Source organism: Sus scrofa, chromosome 7, assembly GCF_054392235.1.
Source record: "Sus scrofa isolate SSC_HxYL_T2T_F1_AM1 chromosome 7, Sscrofa_HxYL_maternal_Yorkshire_Landrace_v2.0, whole genome shotgun sequence".
Classification (NCBI taxonomy): Eukaryota; Metazoa; Chordata; class Mammalia; order Artiodactyla; family Suidae; genus Sus; species Sus scrofa.
This window is the reverse complement of record NC_139389.1, coordinates 57558107-57577128: the sequence shown is the minus strand read 5'-3', so window position 1 is coordinate 57577128 and position 19022 is coordinate 57558107. Positions and strand designations below refer to the sequence as shown.

General features: G+C 37.3%; 1 protein-coding gene across 31 annotated transcripts in view; it reads right to left on the bottom strand.

Annotated features, from left to right (window-relative positions):
- The window catches only part of ZFAND6 (zinc finger AN1-type containing 6), a 67465-nt gene that overhangs the window by 31314 nt on the left and 17129 nt on the right, over window positions 1-19022 (bottom strand). The window contains exon 1 of one of the 31 annotated variants that reach the window (XM_084968447.1): window positions 1955-2151. The exons of the other annotated variants lie outside the window; for them this stretch is intronic. The gene's annotated coding sequence lies outside the window, so the exon portion shown is untranslated. Of the gene's footprint in view, window positions 1-1954; window positions 2152-19022 lie in introns of those variants that run through there. 31 annotated transcript variants of the gene reach the window in all.

The following is a 19022-nucleotide window of genomic DNA, read 5'->3' as shown; positions in this document are numbered from 1 at the left end:
ATTGTCTAAAATTTTAAGGAGTGCTTTTATAAAAAGGGCTGCTATGTAAAATTAAGAAAAACATTTCATTTGGCATCTGACACCAACGTATAATATAACACTATGTAACTTTAACATAAAGATTTTTCTTTATCAGACCACAGGCTAGGTAGGTAAGGAAGAGTAACTTCTTATCATTTGTACCCAAAGTAAGCAAAACTAGGTATTTTTCTATTTTTTTTTTTTAAAGCTTAGCTAATTTCCTTAGCACAAACAGCCACCAATTACAGAACAGTTTTTACAAAGAGACAGTCAATGGGGTGTCTTCAGTATCCCCAAAATATCCCTTGGGGCCTGTCTGATTCAGGAGAAAGAAATTCTTGGCCCTTTTGTGGCAGACAGAGAAGCTGTATTGCTGACATGTACAATGAAGGCTTGTAGCACATTTCCCCCCAGATTCAAATTTCTATAGTACCATTATTCCTGTATAAGTGTTATAGAAGGCTTGTCTGGAAAATAAAACTGCATTCAGTCAAAATACCTTGATAACTACTTTTCCCCTATATGTATATTATTAACCTTGATTTCCAAAGTAAGTTTTAGGAAAAGTTTTACGATTTCAGAGTAAATTTACTATTAATATTAACGATATGGGTTTTTTCTTTTTAATGATTTTTCTTTTTTTCCCAACAATATGGTTTAAAACATCATGAAAAATAGAATCCAAACACTCAAAATTCACTGGCTAATTTTTAAAGTATTATTTAATGCTGAAAAATTAATTGCATATTTGCTATGCTACAGAAGACTAAAGTTTTTAGAGTTTGTTCAAAATAACTCAAATGTTTCTTTTGTCTTTTTTTTTTTTTTTTCCTAGGGCCACTTCCCACAGCATATGGAGGTTCTCAGGCTAGAGGTCTAATCGGAGCTGTAGCTGCCGGCCTACGCCAGAGCCACAGCAATGCAGGATCCGAGCCGCGTCTGCAACCTATACCACAGCTCACGGCAACGCCAGATCCTTAACCCACTGAGCAAGGCCAGGGATTGAACCTGCAACCTCATGGTTCCTAGTCGGATTCGTTAATCACTGCGCCACGACAGGAACTCCCAAAATAACTCAAATGTTTCTTTATAATCTTCTTACATTGTACATATAAATAATTTAAGAAATAATTCAAAACCTTATGAAAAGTTGTAACTTGATAGAGTAATTTTCATATTAAGTTAAAATATTTATTCAAGAGTCTAACTGTGCTTCAGTATTATTTATTAAAACTTTCTGCCTTTCACCGCAGGTTTAAATAAGCCTACAGTAAAATACAACAGCTTAAAAGTAAACTGCACCAATCTTAGGGCTGTAAAACAGAAGCATGCTTTCTATATAATAATAATAATAATTAACATTAATTGAGTGATTATGGGGAAAGAGACACATTCCTAGAATTTTACACACACGTTTAAACCTCTTTCCACCCTAAATGTAGGTGCAATTACTACCAACTCTTTTCAGATTATGGAATTGAAGTTTAGCAATATTAGGAACTAATAGAACTAATTAAGTGACAGAGATAGGACTTGAATCCAATTTGTCTCCAAAGCCTGGTGCTCTTAGGCATTAAACTAGATTACAAGCAACAGCAAGTCACTATACTAATCAAATCATTTTGAAATTATGGAATGGGTATCTGCATTTGGTACTTTATGTTAAGTATGATACTGATGAATAAGTGTTATCAGGAAACAAACAGGATGGTTATAAATTCAGGAAAGCTATTTCTCACAAGAAACAACTGTTGGAAAGACTGTTGGAAATGGGAGTATAGTAGCCAAAAGACAAAAGGAAATGCATTTTGAAAGGCTGTTAGAGAGGAGTAAAAAAGGACCAGGCTTATCTCATGTGACATAAAAGTAGAGAATATGAAAAAATGTGTCAAAGCCACAGAAGACAAATTCTAGTTCAAAACAAAATACTTACTAAAGCTAAGGAATTCAACAGCGGGAAGAGACTCCCTCCTATATTACTGAGTTTGTGCAATTAAATATTTGAACTTCAACCACCATACTGATAATGGATTCAGGCAAAATTACCAAAGAATGTTAAAAGTCTTTGTAAATGAAAGTTTGATGAGGAAGAGCATATAGTGAGTCTCAAAGTACCTCCCCATAAGTTACCTATTGGAGAAGGAAAAATAAAAACTTTTAAGGGGAAGAACCTGGAAATTACTAAATTAAAAGATCAAAACTGGTATCACTGACAAAGGGACAAATGGATCTGATGTGATACTCGGAGAAGCACACAGCACGAACGTAGCATTACTGCCAAAACCACTGCATTTCCTAAATTTAATCACAAGCACACATCAGACAAACCCAAATTGAGAGAGGTTCTCTAAGGTTAATAATAAGTGAATCTCACCAAGGGGAATTATTCGTATTATTAATACACCTTTCTATAAATTTGAAATTACTTCAAAATAAACCCTAAGAAAAATGAATATTTGGACATGATGTTCTAAGGATTCTGACCAAACACCTAACAAAAGCAAGCCAATCTTATTTCCTATCTTCCCTCAAACCCCAATAAAATAGCAATCTCAACTGATTTGCGATTATATATATATAATGAATTATAAGAAATAGTGCTTTCAGAGTTCCCTTCGTGGCTCAGTGGAAACGAATCTGACTAGTAAAGATGAGGATGCAGATTTGATCCCTGGCCTTGCTCAGTGGCTTAAGCATCCAGCATTGCTGTGAACTGTGGTGTAGGTCACAGATGTGGCTCGGATCCCAAGTTGCTGTGGCTGTGGTGTAGGCCTGCAGCTACAGCTCTGATTGGACCCCTAGCCTGGGAACCTCCATATGCCACAGGTGCAGCCCTAAAAAGACAAAGAGAAGAAAAAAGAGAAAGAAATAGTGCTTTCACTTAAAACATCAGATCTGAGTGCTAACGAGTCAAATAAAATATCTGCCTCTTTCCAATCTTGTTATTCTCCTGCAGTTAGAGACAAACTTCTCCAATATGGTATGACTGTTCTTCAACTGGATATTCAGTAACAGGTGTATTCTTGCTAAAAACTTCAAATTAACTTAGTTTCCGGTTATGCCAGGTGGCAAAGCAGTACTAAAGCAAGAGCTAATGAGTGATCAATAATATAACAGGAAAACATTAAAACAAACATCCTACCCCAAGGAAAACTCTGTAATGCCAATAAGAAGTCAACAAAGGACACTGACTATAGTTCTCTCCTGAGTAGTTTTTTATATTTTAAAATAAATTTCTAAAAAATTATCCTCATTTAGATAGATATAAGCAGAAAAACAAACTTTCTTACCTTCCCTGTATATCCACCTTTTTTTTTCTTTTGGTCACAACCACAGCCATGTGGAAGCCCCAGGGGCCAAGAATCCAACTGCACCACAGCAGCAACCCAAGCTGCTGCAGTGACTTCAGAGCCCTAACCCGATGAGCCTCAAGAGAACTCCTATATCCACGTATATCATTTCAATAACTTGAAAATGACTTGATACCTTAAACAAGATCAACTTAGACTGCTTTTTAAAACAACACTTATCATTTTACAATAGCATAAAGCCTGAAATGGAGCTTGAACGTGTTTATCAACAATTTTTAAAGTTGTGTGTGTTCTAAGGGAGGGAAGCTTATAATTCTGAGAAGTTCTACTAAACATTAATTACAAGTCTTAGATTTTAAGGTACAACCGACATTTAGTAATTTATTGCATTTCAACAAAACACATCTCTCAAATAAAGGTAGCATCTTACTCCTTTCATCAAGAATTACTTCTGAATGTTTCCCAATTCTTCACAAAATTCAGAAAAAGCAGTTTCCCCACACTTCCTTGCTCCATCATGTTACAAAATAATTCATGTTCCTGAGGACTTTATCACATAAAAATTTTCTTAAAAGTCCTTTTCCTGAAAAGATTAGTAACTAGTATTTAAACATAAAACCTAAAGATTAAAAACTTGTAATAAATTGGTCAATTTGAGGCCATGTCTTCAGAGAACTAAAAGAATTTTAAAGTATTTTAAGAAAAATTATAATCTATTTAAAACATTTTTAGGGAGTTCCCATTGTGATGCAGCGGAAATGAATCCGACTAGTATCCATGAGGATGAGGGTTTGATCCCTGGCCTCGGTTAGTGTGTGGGGGATCCGGCATTGCCCTGAGCTGTGGTGTAGGTCGCAGATTCGGCTGGGATCCCGTGTTGCTTGCCTGTGGTGTAGGCTTACTACAAGGTTAAAATGTTCAAAGTAATAGCTATTTAAAGAGTAGCCTTTCATTTAATGTTTCTCAATTCTATTAGTATAATGGTTACATCTTTGGTTGCCAAGATAAAATACTCTAGGGGAAATACCCTCAATAAACCTATTCACTTATCACTGACTATATGCAGAATTGTGAGGAATATAAAAACGTAAGAAAACAAATCTGGTCTCAATGAGTTAGGTGAGGTCCTTTGCCTCGTAACTCTTACCATTAAAAGTCTGACTAAATAAAACTGTTACTACTACCTAATAAAAATGCTAATATTGAATTACTGATGTTTTAAATACATTGTTTTGTTCACTGAGAATATATAGTTGATTAGAAAAAAAAAGTTTCCAGAGTTCCCATTGTGGCTCAGTTGTTAACGAATCCAACTAGGAACCGTGAGGTTAAGGGTTCAATCCCTGGCCTTGCTCAGTGGGTTAAGGATCCCGAGTTAAGGATTCTGGCTGCGGTGTAAGCCGGCGGCTACAGCTCTGATTAGACCCCTAGCCTGAGAACTTCCTTATGCCGCGGGAGCAGCCCTAGAAAAGGCAAAAAGACAAAAAAAAAAAAAAAAAAAAAAGTTTCCAACAAATATTGAACCATTTTTTGTCTATAAATCCTCTTGCATTTATCCTAGTATGAAATAGTTACATTGCAGTTAAATACTATCTGTTGCAAGTGGGATAAAAATATATGGAGAAAATTAAAGATAAAAACACCACTACTTAGAAACAAAGTACATGTTAACACACAAGCCACTTTCTTGGACAAAGACCATATAATTCAGCCCATCACATCTTGATAATACTAAATTTTAGAGGCCATCTGTCTTGTTCACTACTATATTTCTAGTACCTGGCATACCTGTATAGAATAGGTGTTCTAGGCACTCAAATGTTTCTATAATGGATTAACACTTGACATATTTATCCACATCATAAAAACAAACCCTGAACCCCTACATATCAATTATAGGAAGTCCCCTCACCTATGTAAAAATCAAATTACCAGAGTCTTTTCCATTTTTAACTTTTAGGATCAATCTGGGAATGCTTTAACAGTGTAGAACATACTAATCCAGTTTAAATTAGCTCCTTTCCTTCTTCCAGGCCATTATAATAGTCAGAAGATTAATCTATGACAATCTAAAAATAATATGCCAGATGCTAAGTCTGTGTTTAAAACTCTCTAATTTTTTTTTTTGTGTGTGTATGTCTTTTTAGAGTTGCACCCTCCGGCATATGGAGGTTCCCAGGCTAGGGGTCAAATTGGAGCTGTAGCTGCAGGCCTTCATCACAGCCACAGCAACACCAGATCCTCACCACAGCTCACGGTAACTCCGGATCCTTAGCTCACTGAACAAGGCCAGGGATCGAACCCTCATCCTCATGGATACTAGTTGGGTTCGTTAACCACTCAGCCATGATGGGAACTTTTTAATTTGCACTATATTCTAATATTTCAATGTAAGCCATAGATCATTTAGGAAAAACATAAAAACTACATATAAGCACAATAAAGTAGTCTCTTTCACATCATTAAAACGGACTGCGTGTAAATTTTCATTACTTCTAGTACTAAAAACCCACCAGTAATTTAATTTTCAAGTCTCCCTTAATCAAGGAAAAAAGCAGGATATTAGCTTTAAAACTACTTAAGAGGGAGTTCCCTTCATGGCTCAGCAGAAATCAATCTGACTAGTATTCATGAGGATGCGGGTTGGATTCCTAGCCTTGCTCAGTGGGTTAAGGATCTGGCATTGTTGTAAGCTGTGGTACAGGTTGCAGACACGGCTCAGATCTGGTATGGCTGTGGCGTAGGCCAGCAGCTGTAGCTCAGATTTGACGCCTAGCCTGGGTACTTCCATATGCCTCGGATGCAGCCCTCAAAAGCAAAAAAACAAAAACAAAAACAAAACTACTTAAGAGTCAACACTGCATTGATCTTGTCTCAACTTGTATAGAGATCATCTCAATAATTTTAAGTTATACCTGATTTATAATTGTTTGGCAGGCCTAATTCATTCCTTCCGAGATCAGGCTTTTCTGTTCCTATGTGTAGTTATGAAACAGAATAAATTATTAGGCAACAAACTCTTTGAAGCCATTTAGCATTCAGCTGAAAATTGTTTCTACTTCATCAACAATGAGCCCTATAATAAATAGCTCCTGATTTACTGGTCTTTAATCTGCTGGATGGAGTCCAAAGCTCCAATACTGGCCTCAATATATTGCCAGGAAGTTCAAGTCCTAATGACCTGGTTTTAAGTCATATAAAACCAAAGATCAAGGAGAGTATGATTTAAAATTTCAAGAGATAAGTAAGTTTAAAAAGTCTTCAGTTTGGGGAGCTCCCGTTGTGGGCTCAGTGGGTTTAGAACCTGACGTTGTCTCTGTGAGGTTTCAGGTTTGATCCCTGGACTCCCTCAGTGGCTTAAGGATCAGATATTGCCACAAGCTGTGGCAGAGGTCACAACTGTGGCTTGGATCTGGTGGCTGTGGTGTAGGCATGCTATTTGACCCCCTAGCCCGGGGACTTCAAAATGCTGCAAGTGTGGTCAGAAGAAGAAGAAAAAAAGTCTCAGTTTTCCTCACAGGCAGAACACTCTGACATAAATCACAGCAATATTTTTTTGGATTCTTCTCAAAGGAAATAAAAGCAAAAATAAACAAATGGGACCTAATTACTCTTTTTTTTTTTTTGTCTTTTTGCCATTTTCTTGGGCACTCCTGCAGTATATGGAGGTTCCCATGCTAGGGGTTGAATCAGAGCTATAGCCGCTGGCCTAAGCCAGAGCCACAGCAACGTGGTATCCGAACCGAGTCTGCAACCCACACCACAGCTCACGGCAACACCGGATCCTTAACCCACTGAGCAAGGCCAGGGATCGAACCCACAACCTCATGGTTCTTAGTTGGATTCGTTAGCCACTGAGCCACGGCGGGAACTCTGACCTAATTACTCTTAAAAGCTTCTGCACAGCAAAGGAAACCATCGACAAAATGAAGACAACCTACTGAATGGAAGAAAATATTTGCAAGTGATATGACTGACAAGGATATCCAACATATATAAAACAGCTCATATAACTCAACTTTAAAACACCAAATAACCAGATTTTAAAATGGGCAGAATAACTGAATAGACATTTTTCCAAAGAGAGAATGCAGATGGCCAACAAGCACATGAAAAGATGCTCAACATTGCTAACCATCAGGGCAATATAAATTGAAACCACAATGAGATATGCTATCATCTCACACCTATCAGAATGGCTATCATCAAAAAACCCACATTGTGCTGTGGCACAATGGAATCAGGGACATCTCTGATCCTGGGATGCAGGTTCATTCCCCAGCCAAGCACAGTGGGTTAAGGATCCAGCATTTTGGCAGCCGCAATGTAGGTTGCAACTGCAGCTCAGATCTGATCCCTGGCCTGGGATCTCCACATGCCGTGGCGGGGTGGGGGTGGGGGGTGGGGCAAAAAGGAAAAAAAAAAAAAAAAACAAATAAATGTTGGTGAGGATGTTGAGAAAAGGGAACTCTCATACGCTGTTGGTGGGAATATAAATTGGTGAAGCCACTGTGGAAAAAACGTGGTTTCTCAAAAAAACTAAAAATAGAACTACTATATATCCCAGTAATTCCACTCCTGGGTATATATACTAAAAACCCCCACAAAAACACTAATTTGAACATGCATCCCAATGTTCATAACAGCATATTTACGACTGTCAAGATATAGAAGCAACCTAAGTGTCCATTGAGATGAATAAAGATGTGGTAGATACATACAACAGAACACTACTCAGCCATAAAAAAGAATGAAATTTTGCCATTTGCAGCAACATGGATGGACTGGGAGGACATTATACTAAGTGAAATAAGACAAAAAGACAAATATATGATATTGGTTGTATGTGGAAACTAAAAAAATACAACTAGTGAATACAACAAAAAAAAGTCCACTTTACAAAAATAGAGAACAAACTAGTGGTTACTAGTGGGCAGAGAAAAGGGGGGACGGGTAGTATAGAGGGACAGGGGATTAAAAGGTACAAACTACTAGGTATAAAATAAGCTACAAGGATATACTGTACAACACAGGAAATATAAGCAAAAATTTTATAACTACAAATGGAGTATAAACTTTAAAAACTGAATCATATGCTGTACACCTGTAACTTACATAAAGATTAAAGATCAGCTATATTTCAACATAAATAAATAAATAAAAAATTCGACAGGAAAAAAAAAGTGTGGAGTTCCCCGATGGCCTAGTAGGTTAAGGATGCAGTGCTGTCACTGCTGTGGCTTGAGTTGCAGCCACAGCAAGAGTTCAATCCCTGGCCTGGGAACTTCTGCATGCAGCTGGTGGAGCCAAAAGGAAAAAGAAAAAAAGTCTGAGTACTCCTGAATTAATCACTAAACATGGATTTCCCTATATAACTTTTACATCAGTGTTTCTCAAATACAGATTAACAGCATCAGAAAACTGCAAATTCCTAGGTCCCACCTCATACCTAATGAATCAATTTCTAGAGGCTGAGCCCAAGGATCAGCACTCCCTAACAAGCTCACAAGGAATTCTTATGTTCAAGTTTGAGAACGACTACTTTACATACATACTGGGAGATATTTTAGCACAGAACCACAGTCAGTACATATTTACAGCTGAAAAGAAAATGGTTCCAAATTCCTGGAAAGGTGATAATAACTTTAGAATAATTTAGAGCAACTTAAATTAGGCCAAAAGATGCACGGCAAAAGAAATCTGTCAAAAAGCATTGGTTTTCCACTATAAACTCGGATGAACCACTATGTACCCTTTTAGCAAAAGCCTTTTGTCGTCTAGATACAAGAAAATGTGGTCAGTAAAACTACAGAAGCTGGTAGGGAACCACTGAGTTTTCCTTTCAACATTTAATAATCATGATAACTAAAATAAGGAGAGTATTAATGTAGAGATGTGCTTCTCAGGTTTTAGGACAAAAAAAAACTATGAGTAAAATTTTAGGGCAGTAGCAGTTAAAGCACACAGGAAGAATTATCAAGATGCTGTCTTGAACTAATACAGTACTCTACTCCTGGGTGATGATGGTCTATTTTACATATTTTGCTGAACTGCTGGAGAGACACTGTGATACCCCAGAAAAACAACAAAGGAACTTTCAATTTCAAGATTATGAAGTAAGTTTCTCTCAAACTCCTGCAGTAACAAGGAGAACAAGAAATAGGAACATAAATGCTATCTTCAATGAAACATGGGACAACTATAACCCTGAACCAGAATATATTTATGACCATGGTATGTGAGTGAAGGGATGGCAAATGATTTAGTAAAGTGAAGAAAAGCCAAATCTAAGTAACTGGTTGAAAGGAAAGAAACCGATACAGTATGATCCATTTGCACCACTGAAATCCAGAGGTTGTTAGAAAAACGAAAATTTGTATAAAGAAAATTTAGATCAACCTTTTACTCACCAATCCCCTTGAACATGAAAGAGTTCAAAGAGCAAGCAGAAAAGAAGTTTCTCAGGCAAAACAGTGCACAGAAATAGGAGGACTGGAACCACTATTTTTTTTCAAAGTCTCTTTGTAGCAAGCACTGTACCAGACCCTATAAATACCTTCTTGAAATTATCCTTTAGTGGAGTTCCTGTCCTAGCTCAGTGGAAACAAAATGTGACTAGCATCTATGAGGACTCAGGTTTGATCCCTGGCCTTGCTCAGTGGGTTAAGGATCCAGTGTTGCCCTGAGCTGTGGTGCAGGTCACAGACACAGCTCAGATCCTACATTGCCGAGGCTCTGGTGTAGGCCGGCGGCTACAGCTCCAATTTGACCTCCTAGCCTGGGAACTTTCATATATTGCGGGTGCAACCCTAAAAAGATAAAAAAAAATTATCATTTAAGGAGTTATAATTTTCAGCACATCACATTTAAAGTATGTATGCAATATACACTTCTCTTGTAGATCTATATTTAGCTTGTTTAATTTATAAAAACCGTCTACCAGACAATCTAAATGGCAAAGCCAGCCCTCACTGACTTAGCTCCAGTTTGGGTACCATAGCTATAGATGAAGTGGTCATTTAGGCCAAACTAAGCTGTGTAACTAAGGTTCTTTCAGATCTATGGTATAAAATGGAAATGCTGTGGCAGCTGCAAAAAAAAAAAAAAAAAAAAAAAAAAAAAAAAAAAAAAAAGAGAGAAAAATGAATAAATATATTACAGAAAAAAAATTCTTGGTGTCATGCTGTCTTTCTCAGTCATTTCCAGAGGGCGAGGACCAATCCACATGAGAATACTGTCACAGCTTCCTTCCTACACTAACAGAAGAGACAAAACAAGCCCTTCTTCACCAAGATGGCCTATTTTTCATAAAGAACTGAGAATTTTACAAGCTTTCCCATTTGTTGTTTTTATGAAAAAAAAAAAAGGTACAGAAATGTTTGACTTCATAAAACAAAGTTACCACATATCCATCCATTATGTCTATATAATTTTAAGGTGTTCCCATTTTGCAGAGAATGAGAACCTCTATGGTTAATGTGGGTTTTTTTTTTCCTGCTTTTTCTCAACTTCTAGAACTAACTATGCAATAAAGATTTCCATCAAAGATGGAACGTCCATTCAGAATACATATTCTGATTAGGCAAATGTAAATTATGAAATAATTAGACCACCTGGGACTATCATCATTTAAAAAAGCTCAGATGTAACTAACATCTCCTAGAAGCTCTGGGGTACAATTATCTTGCTACCTACATTCTATGTACTTTGAACATTACTTAATACCGTTTTCATCTCCTTTAACTGTTTGAGAAGCTAGGACTAACAAATGACAGGTAATACAAAAAATATTTCACTTGTAGTACAAAATAATTCTACTCTTCTATCAATCAACACTGTTTCCTTTCCCTCTGCTCAAAACCCTGACATTTAGACTCATTTAACATGCAGGATTTCTGAAATTTTGCATTTCATGATTTGCAAGTATGAAATCTATTTGTGTTTCTAAAGATATTCATACATATTTTTTGTTTTGTCTTAAAAGGTACCACAAATGTGAAATCAAATGGCTACAATCTGTAAGCCAGGATATTGTTCTCTCCTTACTAATAAACACCCTCAATTTGTGTAGCATTCTCATATTAAGAGTTAAAACACTGCAAATATAAAACAGCTTCTATTCCAGAATGTCAACTGAATAATCACTGTGATTAGGTCTTAACCTGAGAAATAAGCTTTCTGCATTATCAGATAGTAAAATTTTAAATTCTAGAATTTTATCACCTGTTAAAATAGTCTCAGTGAGGTAGTAAAGATGCCTATGTACTGAATATTGAGATGTTTCTTATTAGAGACAATCAAACCAAGGATACTGATGACAAATCAGCAAGGCTTTTTTTCCCCCTATTTTTCTAAAATATTTCACTCTTGATTTTCATGAGAAGATAGTATTATGAAAAATAATATTAAAAACTTTATGTGGAATTCATTCTGTAAAAGGAATCGGGCAAGAGGTCCTAGGAACCCATTTCCTTCAAAGGGATAATTATTCTGAGAAAACTATCAAAATTACTGGAAGAATAAAATATGGCTTGGAGTGTAATCATACACAAGCTAGCAACTAAACATCTACCTATATTTACCAGAGATTCTTGTGATGCTTTCCCTATCATCCACACTTTCTCTAGTTTCAAGTGCCTCCCCAATGCCCCATTTTCCTTGATTTAAAAAAAAAATCACCTACCTAATAGTTACTGACATCTTACTGGCTAAAAAGACAATACGAGACTAAGGAAATCTTAATTTGGAATTACTTCCTTTGATGATTTCTCTTCCTCCTGCTTGTCAAATAGGGATCACACCTATGACCACTATTTTTTGAATCAAAACCTAGGATATGTGATCTAACAACAAGATAAAATTTTCAACATTTTATTGAAAAAAACATGTACTTTTACAAGGCTACCGAAAAGAGCTACCTCAAAATTCTGTACTGGCTACCTCAAATTTCTGTACTGCTTCCAAGTAAGTGATTGTATTTTACAGATGCCAAAAAGTTGGTATTTCTGAAATATTTCAAAAGTTTAGAAAGCCAATAAAACAATACTTGAGGGGGAGTTCCTGATGTGATGTAGTGTGTTAATGATCTCGCTTGTCTCTCTGGAGGTCCCGGACTCAGTACAGTGGGTTAAGGATCTGGCATTGCTGCAGCTGTAGCATAGGTCGCAGCTCCAGCTCAGATTCAATCTGGCCTGGGATCTTCCATATGCTGCAGGAACTGCTGAAAAAGGAAAAAAAACCAAAAACCTTGAAAACTAGAATGTCCAAAGCTGTATGACTCCTGGACCCATACCTCAAAACCCCATCAATTATCTGTCTTTTTATGTACAAAGCTCAAGTTTCAAAGCTCTAACCAGCAGCTCTGAGCAAATATCTTCTAAATATGACTCTGGCCCCTATCTTTCTCCAGAGTTCTCTTTTTGCTAATTGCCTACTAGAAATTCACCTAAATGTCTCATCAACTCCTCCAGTAAAAAGATCATGGGACAGGACAAACTAAGACAAGTTAGTAGCTAAACTGGAGTAGAAGGACAAAATAAAAGAATAGAATTGAGAGGGTCCACGGCAAATTCTTTACCTGCACTGTCTAATCTTCACAATAATATCCCTTACAGGTAGGTACTATTATCACCTCCACTTTAGAGATGAGGAAACTGAGGCTTAATGAGATTATGGAACTTGCTCAGGTCAAACAGTAAGTGATAAAGAGAGGATCTGAATCCAGAGTCTGATTCCAAAGCCCAAGCACCCATACTTGCTAAAACCCCAGTAAGAGATGAGATATAGATTCTGACATGTGAGTTGTAGTTAATGGTCAATTAAAGAGGCATTTCTGGAATACCTAGTATGTGCCAGACATAAGAAAAACAAAAACAAAACAAAATGAAAAAAAATCTGGATTTAAATTCCTTTTCTACCACTTAACAGCTACGTAACCTGAGCGAATCTCCAGCTTACCTCTCAAATGATTCAGAAAATAACATGCTTATATTTGCACATACACACACATAAAGAAACAAAGAGAGAAAATGATCAAGTAAATAGGACAAAGCGTAACAATTGAGAATCTAGAAAAAGGGAATGGGGGCTCTTTGTATTGTTCATGCAACTTCTATACTGCAATTAAATCAACATAAAAAGTTACAGAAAAATTCACAGTATTAATCAAAACATAAAATTCCATGACTTTCTCTGGTAGCATTCAGCAACTTACGTTTAGAAGAAGAGTTTATAAATGGGAGAACGGGTCTAAGACTAGAAACTAAGAACACTAGGAAGAAAAGTTATTGAAGAGGGAACTGAAGGTAGAGAAAAAAAGAAACAAGAGGTTTTGAGAGGTCTTGATAAAACTGAAGACTAAGTATGGTGGGAAAAAAGAGAGTGAGAACTGGAATGACAGGAGGCTACAGCCAGAAAAACAGATTAGCATTCACCATTAGAGTTATTAGTCATTTAAGAAATGCAAATTAACCCACAATGCGATGATTTTCCACATCTACTAGAATGGTTAAATATTAAAAAACTGACCATACCAAGTATTGGTGAGGGTGAAGAAAAAAACTCATGCCTTACTGGTGAAAATGTAAGACTACAGGAACTCAGACAGTTTAGCCATTTCTTATAAAGTTAAATGTGCAATTATCACATGAACCAGTAATTCCACTTCTAAGTTTCCCTAAGAGCACCAAAAATGTATGCTGCACAAAAACTTACACATAAGCGTTCACAGTGTCATTATTCGGACTAGCAAAAAACTGGAAACAATCCAAGTGTCCATCAATTGGCATATGGATAAATAAAACATGGTATATATTTACACGATGATTATTATTTGGCACTAAAAAAGGACTAGGCCAAGAAAATTTGATGGGGCAGAAAGGACAGTCTTTTCAACAAATGGTGCCAGGAAAATTAGATATTCAGGTGCAAACGAATGAAGCTGCACCCTTACCTTATACCACATGCAAAAATTAACTGAAAAGGAATCAAAGACTTAAACATAATAGCTAAAACTATAAAACTTCTAGGAGAAAACATATGGTAAAAGATAAATGTTTATATGTTTATATAAACACTGAATTTGGCAATGACTTCTTGGACATGACACCAAAAGCACAAGCAACAAAAGAAAAAACAGATAATTTGGACATTATCAAAATTAAAAATTTTTTTCCATCAAAGGGTACTATCAACGAGTAAAAAGGCAACCCACAGAATGGGAGAAAATATTTGCAAATGATTTACCTGGTAGGTAATTAATATCTAGAATATATAAAGAACTCCAACTCAACAACAAAAAATCCAAATAACTTAATTCAAAAATAGGCAAAGGATTTGGACACAACCCCAAAGAAGGTACACCCAAGCATGGCCAATAAGCACATGAAAAGATGCCCAACATCACTAATCATTAGGAAATGCAAATCAAAACCACAATGAGATACCACTTCATACCATTACAAAGGCAAGTATATTTTGGCGAGTATGTAGAGTGACTGGAACCCTTGTGCACTGGGAATATAAAATGGCGCAGCCTCTATAGAAAACAGTTTGGGAGTTCCCGTCGTGGCGCAATGGTTAACGAATCCGACTAGGAACCATGAGGTTGCAGGTTCGGTCCCTGCCCTTGCTCAGTGGGTTAACAATCCGGCGTTGCCGTGAGCTGTGATGTAGGTTGCAGACGCGGCTCGGATCCCGCGTTGCTGTGGCTCTGGCGTAGGCCGGTGGCTACAGCTCCGATTAGACCCCTAGCCTGGGAACCTCCATATGCCGCGGGAGCGGCCCAAGAAATAGCAACAACAACAACAACAAAAAGACAAAAAGACAAAAAAAAAAAAAAAAAAAAAAAAAAGAAAACAGTTTGGCAGTTCCTCAAAAAGTCAAATACAGAATTACCATAGGCTGCAGTAATTCTACTTCTGGGTATACACCCAAAAGATTTGAAAGCGAGAACTGGAACAGATATTTATTTATATACCAATGTTTAGAGCAGCATTACTTGTAATAGCCAACAGACAGAAACAACCCAAATATCCATGGATGGATGAATGGATAAACAAAGTATGACATATATACATACAACGGAATTTTTTTTTTTTTTTGCCTTTTAGGGCTGCACCTGAGGCATACGAGAAAGTCCCCAAGCTAGAGGTCAAATGGGAGCTACAGCTGCCAGCCTATATCACAGCCACAGCAATGCCAGATCCGAGCCACATCTGCCACCTACACCACACCCCATGACAATGCCAGATCCCCTACCCACTGAACAAGGCCAGGGACAGAAACCACATTCTCATGGACACTAGTCAGATTCATTTCTGCTGCACCACAATGGGAATTCCCATACAATGGAATATTATTTAGCCTTGAAAAGGAGTGAAATTCTCATACACTGCTACAAGACAAAGAAACCTTGAAGACACTATGCTAAGTGAAATAAGCCAGACACAAAAGGATAAATACTGTATGACCCAGTTAATGATAAATGTTGCAATAGGGGTATACTTCAAAAATATCCTAGGTAAGTAGCCATACTCAAAAGAGCACATATTTTATGATTCCATTTATATGAAATGCTGAGAAAGCAGTCTTTGTTACCCAGGACTGGGGATGGAAATGTGACCTGTTTAAAAGCAGGGTCAAAGGGTTTTTTTTGGAATAATGGAAATGTTCTAAAACTAGAATGTGGTAGTAATCACACAACTCTTCAAATTTATTAAAAATTACTGAACACTTATTAAATGGGTGAATTTTATGGTATGTAAATTATAACCTCAATAAAGAAAAAAATTTGCACTTACCAAATTGGAAATCACTAAAAAAAATGAACATACCTATGGGTTTATCATGCAGATAAACCAGCCTTTACATACTTCCTTGGTGAGAATATAAAGCAGTGCAACTTTTCTCCAGAACAAGTTAAAAATAAATACACATTTTGACTCTAAATTCCACTTCTATGAATTATCCTAAGGATATACTAATGGGAGCACTGTTTCTCAGAGTGAAAAAACTTAGTCTCAAAATAAAAAGGATAGAGGGTTGGTGAAACTATGGTACTTCATACAATAGAACACTACGGTGCCATTAACAATGATGTCATCACTTAGATTATGCAAGCATCTTTAGTGAAGGGGCTGTTTCCTTTAATGTTATATCTTTAACAACTGGCACACTGCCTAGCACATAGCAAGTATTCATTTGTTTTGAGTGAATAAAGAATAATTACATGGAAAGATTTCACGATAAACCCTAAAATATCTCTCTCTCACACACAAACAAATACACAGTATCTGGGTTTTTAAAACACTATTTGCATTATGATTCCTTATTACAAAATCATAAACATGTAGAGGAAAATTTAAACATATACATATAGAGGAAAAAAGGTTAGAAAAATGTAGAGGCAAAATACCTGTTTTCATCTTTTTTTTTTTTGTCTTTTTGTCATTTCTAGGGCTTCCCTCGGCATATGGAGGTTCCCAGGCTAAGGGTCTAATTGGAGCTGCAGCCGCTGGCCTACACCAGAGCCACAGCAACACGGGATCCGAGCTGCGTCTGCAGTCTACACCACAGCTCACAGCAACGCTTTGCAGCAATACCGGATCCTTAACCCACTGAGCAAGGCCAGGGATCAAACCCACAACCTCATGGTTCCTAGTCAGATTTGTTAACCACCGAGCCACGACAGGAACTCCCTGTTTTCATCTCTTAGTAGCTAGATTATGAGTGGTTTTTTTTTGGGGGGGGGGGTCTATCTATTTCCTTAATTTTTAGTAAGTATCATATATTATACTTCTATACAGAAAAAAATTCCTGGGGTGAAATTGTTTCAAGCAAAGACAAAGTCTTAGGCTTGGTCTTTAGAATAGATTGCTAAAGCTCTGTGGAGACAGAAGTCAAAGGAGTTAAAAGAAAAAACAAAACTGTTAAATATTTATGGAGTTCCTGCTATGTCTCAACAGGTTAAGAACCTGACACAGTGTCTGTGAAGATGTGGGTTCGATCCCTGGCCTTGTCGAGTGCGTTGAGGATCCGGTATTGCTGCAAGCTGCAGCTCAGATCTGCTGTGGCTGTGGCATAGGCCGGCAGCTGCAGCTTTGATTCCTAGCCTGGGAACTTCCATATGCCGCAGGTATGGCCAGAAAAAAAAAAAAAAAAAAGTTTTAAAATTTATTCAATAAATATTAATTAAGCACATTTGTGTGCCAGCTACTGTTCTAGACTTTGAGGATACAGGAATACATTTAAAAAAAAAAAATCCTTGTATTCACAGGAGTGGAAAGTCAGTTAGATGGTTAAATGAGATAAAAATGAAAATATGAGGATGGTGTAGAAAAAATAAAGGACAGGAGATATATCCATGACAGAAGAATCACAGGGTTTTTGCCTAGAAGAGCAATGGTGTGACAAAGGGAGCTGGAGAATACAGACCTCACTGCCCTCTTAACTGCCCTTTTAACCTCTTGGAGTATGTAAAAATCAACAGCTACCACCTGAGAAGCCCACAGGAAAGCGGCAGGCTTTATTTTAGGAAAGCAAGTGACAGAGGAGTATTCTGTGAAGAGTTAGGTATCCGAAGCAACCAAAATGTCTTTCAGTAGGGAAATGGATTAACACACACACTGTGGTACATCTACACAATGGAGTATTAGTCAAAGCTAAAAAGAAACAAGCTATCACACCATGAAAAGACATGAACTTTAAATGCATGTTACTAAGAGAAAAAAAAAACTGAAAATACTACATATGGTGATTCCAACTATATGACATTCTAAAAAAGGCAAAACTATGGAGACATTAAAAAAGATAAGTGGTTGTCAGGGGTGGAGGAGGTGAGGGGAGGTATAAACAGGAGGGATAAAAGGATTTTTAGAGCAGTGACAGTATTCTGTATGATACTATAATGATGCATATATGTCCTTATACATTTGCCCAAACCTACAGAATATACAACACCAAGAGTAAACTATGGACTTTGGGTGATAATGATGTGTGAATGTAAGCTGATCAATTTTAACAAATGTACCCCTCCAGTGAGAAGGGATGTTGATAATGGGAGAGGCTATGACTGTGTGGTAGTACACAGCTTCTCAGGTGGTAGCTATTGATTCTTACATACTCTACCTTCAATTCTGCTGTGAACCTAAAAACTGCTCTAAAAAAAATTTAAGATTTAAAGAAAGTTAATGTGTCTGATACAGTGTTCAGTGAGTTTTAACTGTTAAATTATCCTCTTAACATCATAGGGAGTTCCCCTCGTGGCGCAGCAGAAACGAGTCCAACTAGGAACCAGGAGGTTTCGGGTTTGATCCCTGTCCCTGCTCAGTGGGTTAAGGATCTGGTGTTGCCGTAAGCTGTGGTGTAGGTCACAGACACAGCTCGGATCTGGCGTGGCTGTGGTTGTGGCTATGGCTGTGGCGTGGGCCAGCAGCTACAGCTCCGACTGGACCCCTGGCCTGGGAACCTCCATATGCCTTGGGTGCAGCCCTAGAAAGACAAAAACAAAAACAAAAACAAAAACAAAAAACCCAAACATCATGGTCACCACTTCTAGAAGCCTTCAATAGTTCACCACTACTCACGGCGACATCCAGAGTACATCCTCTATGCCTCTTCACCACCCGAGGAATCCCAGGAAGTTGGAGCTTACTGGACAAGGGGAAAATCACATGGTACCTGCTAAACCAG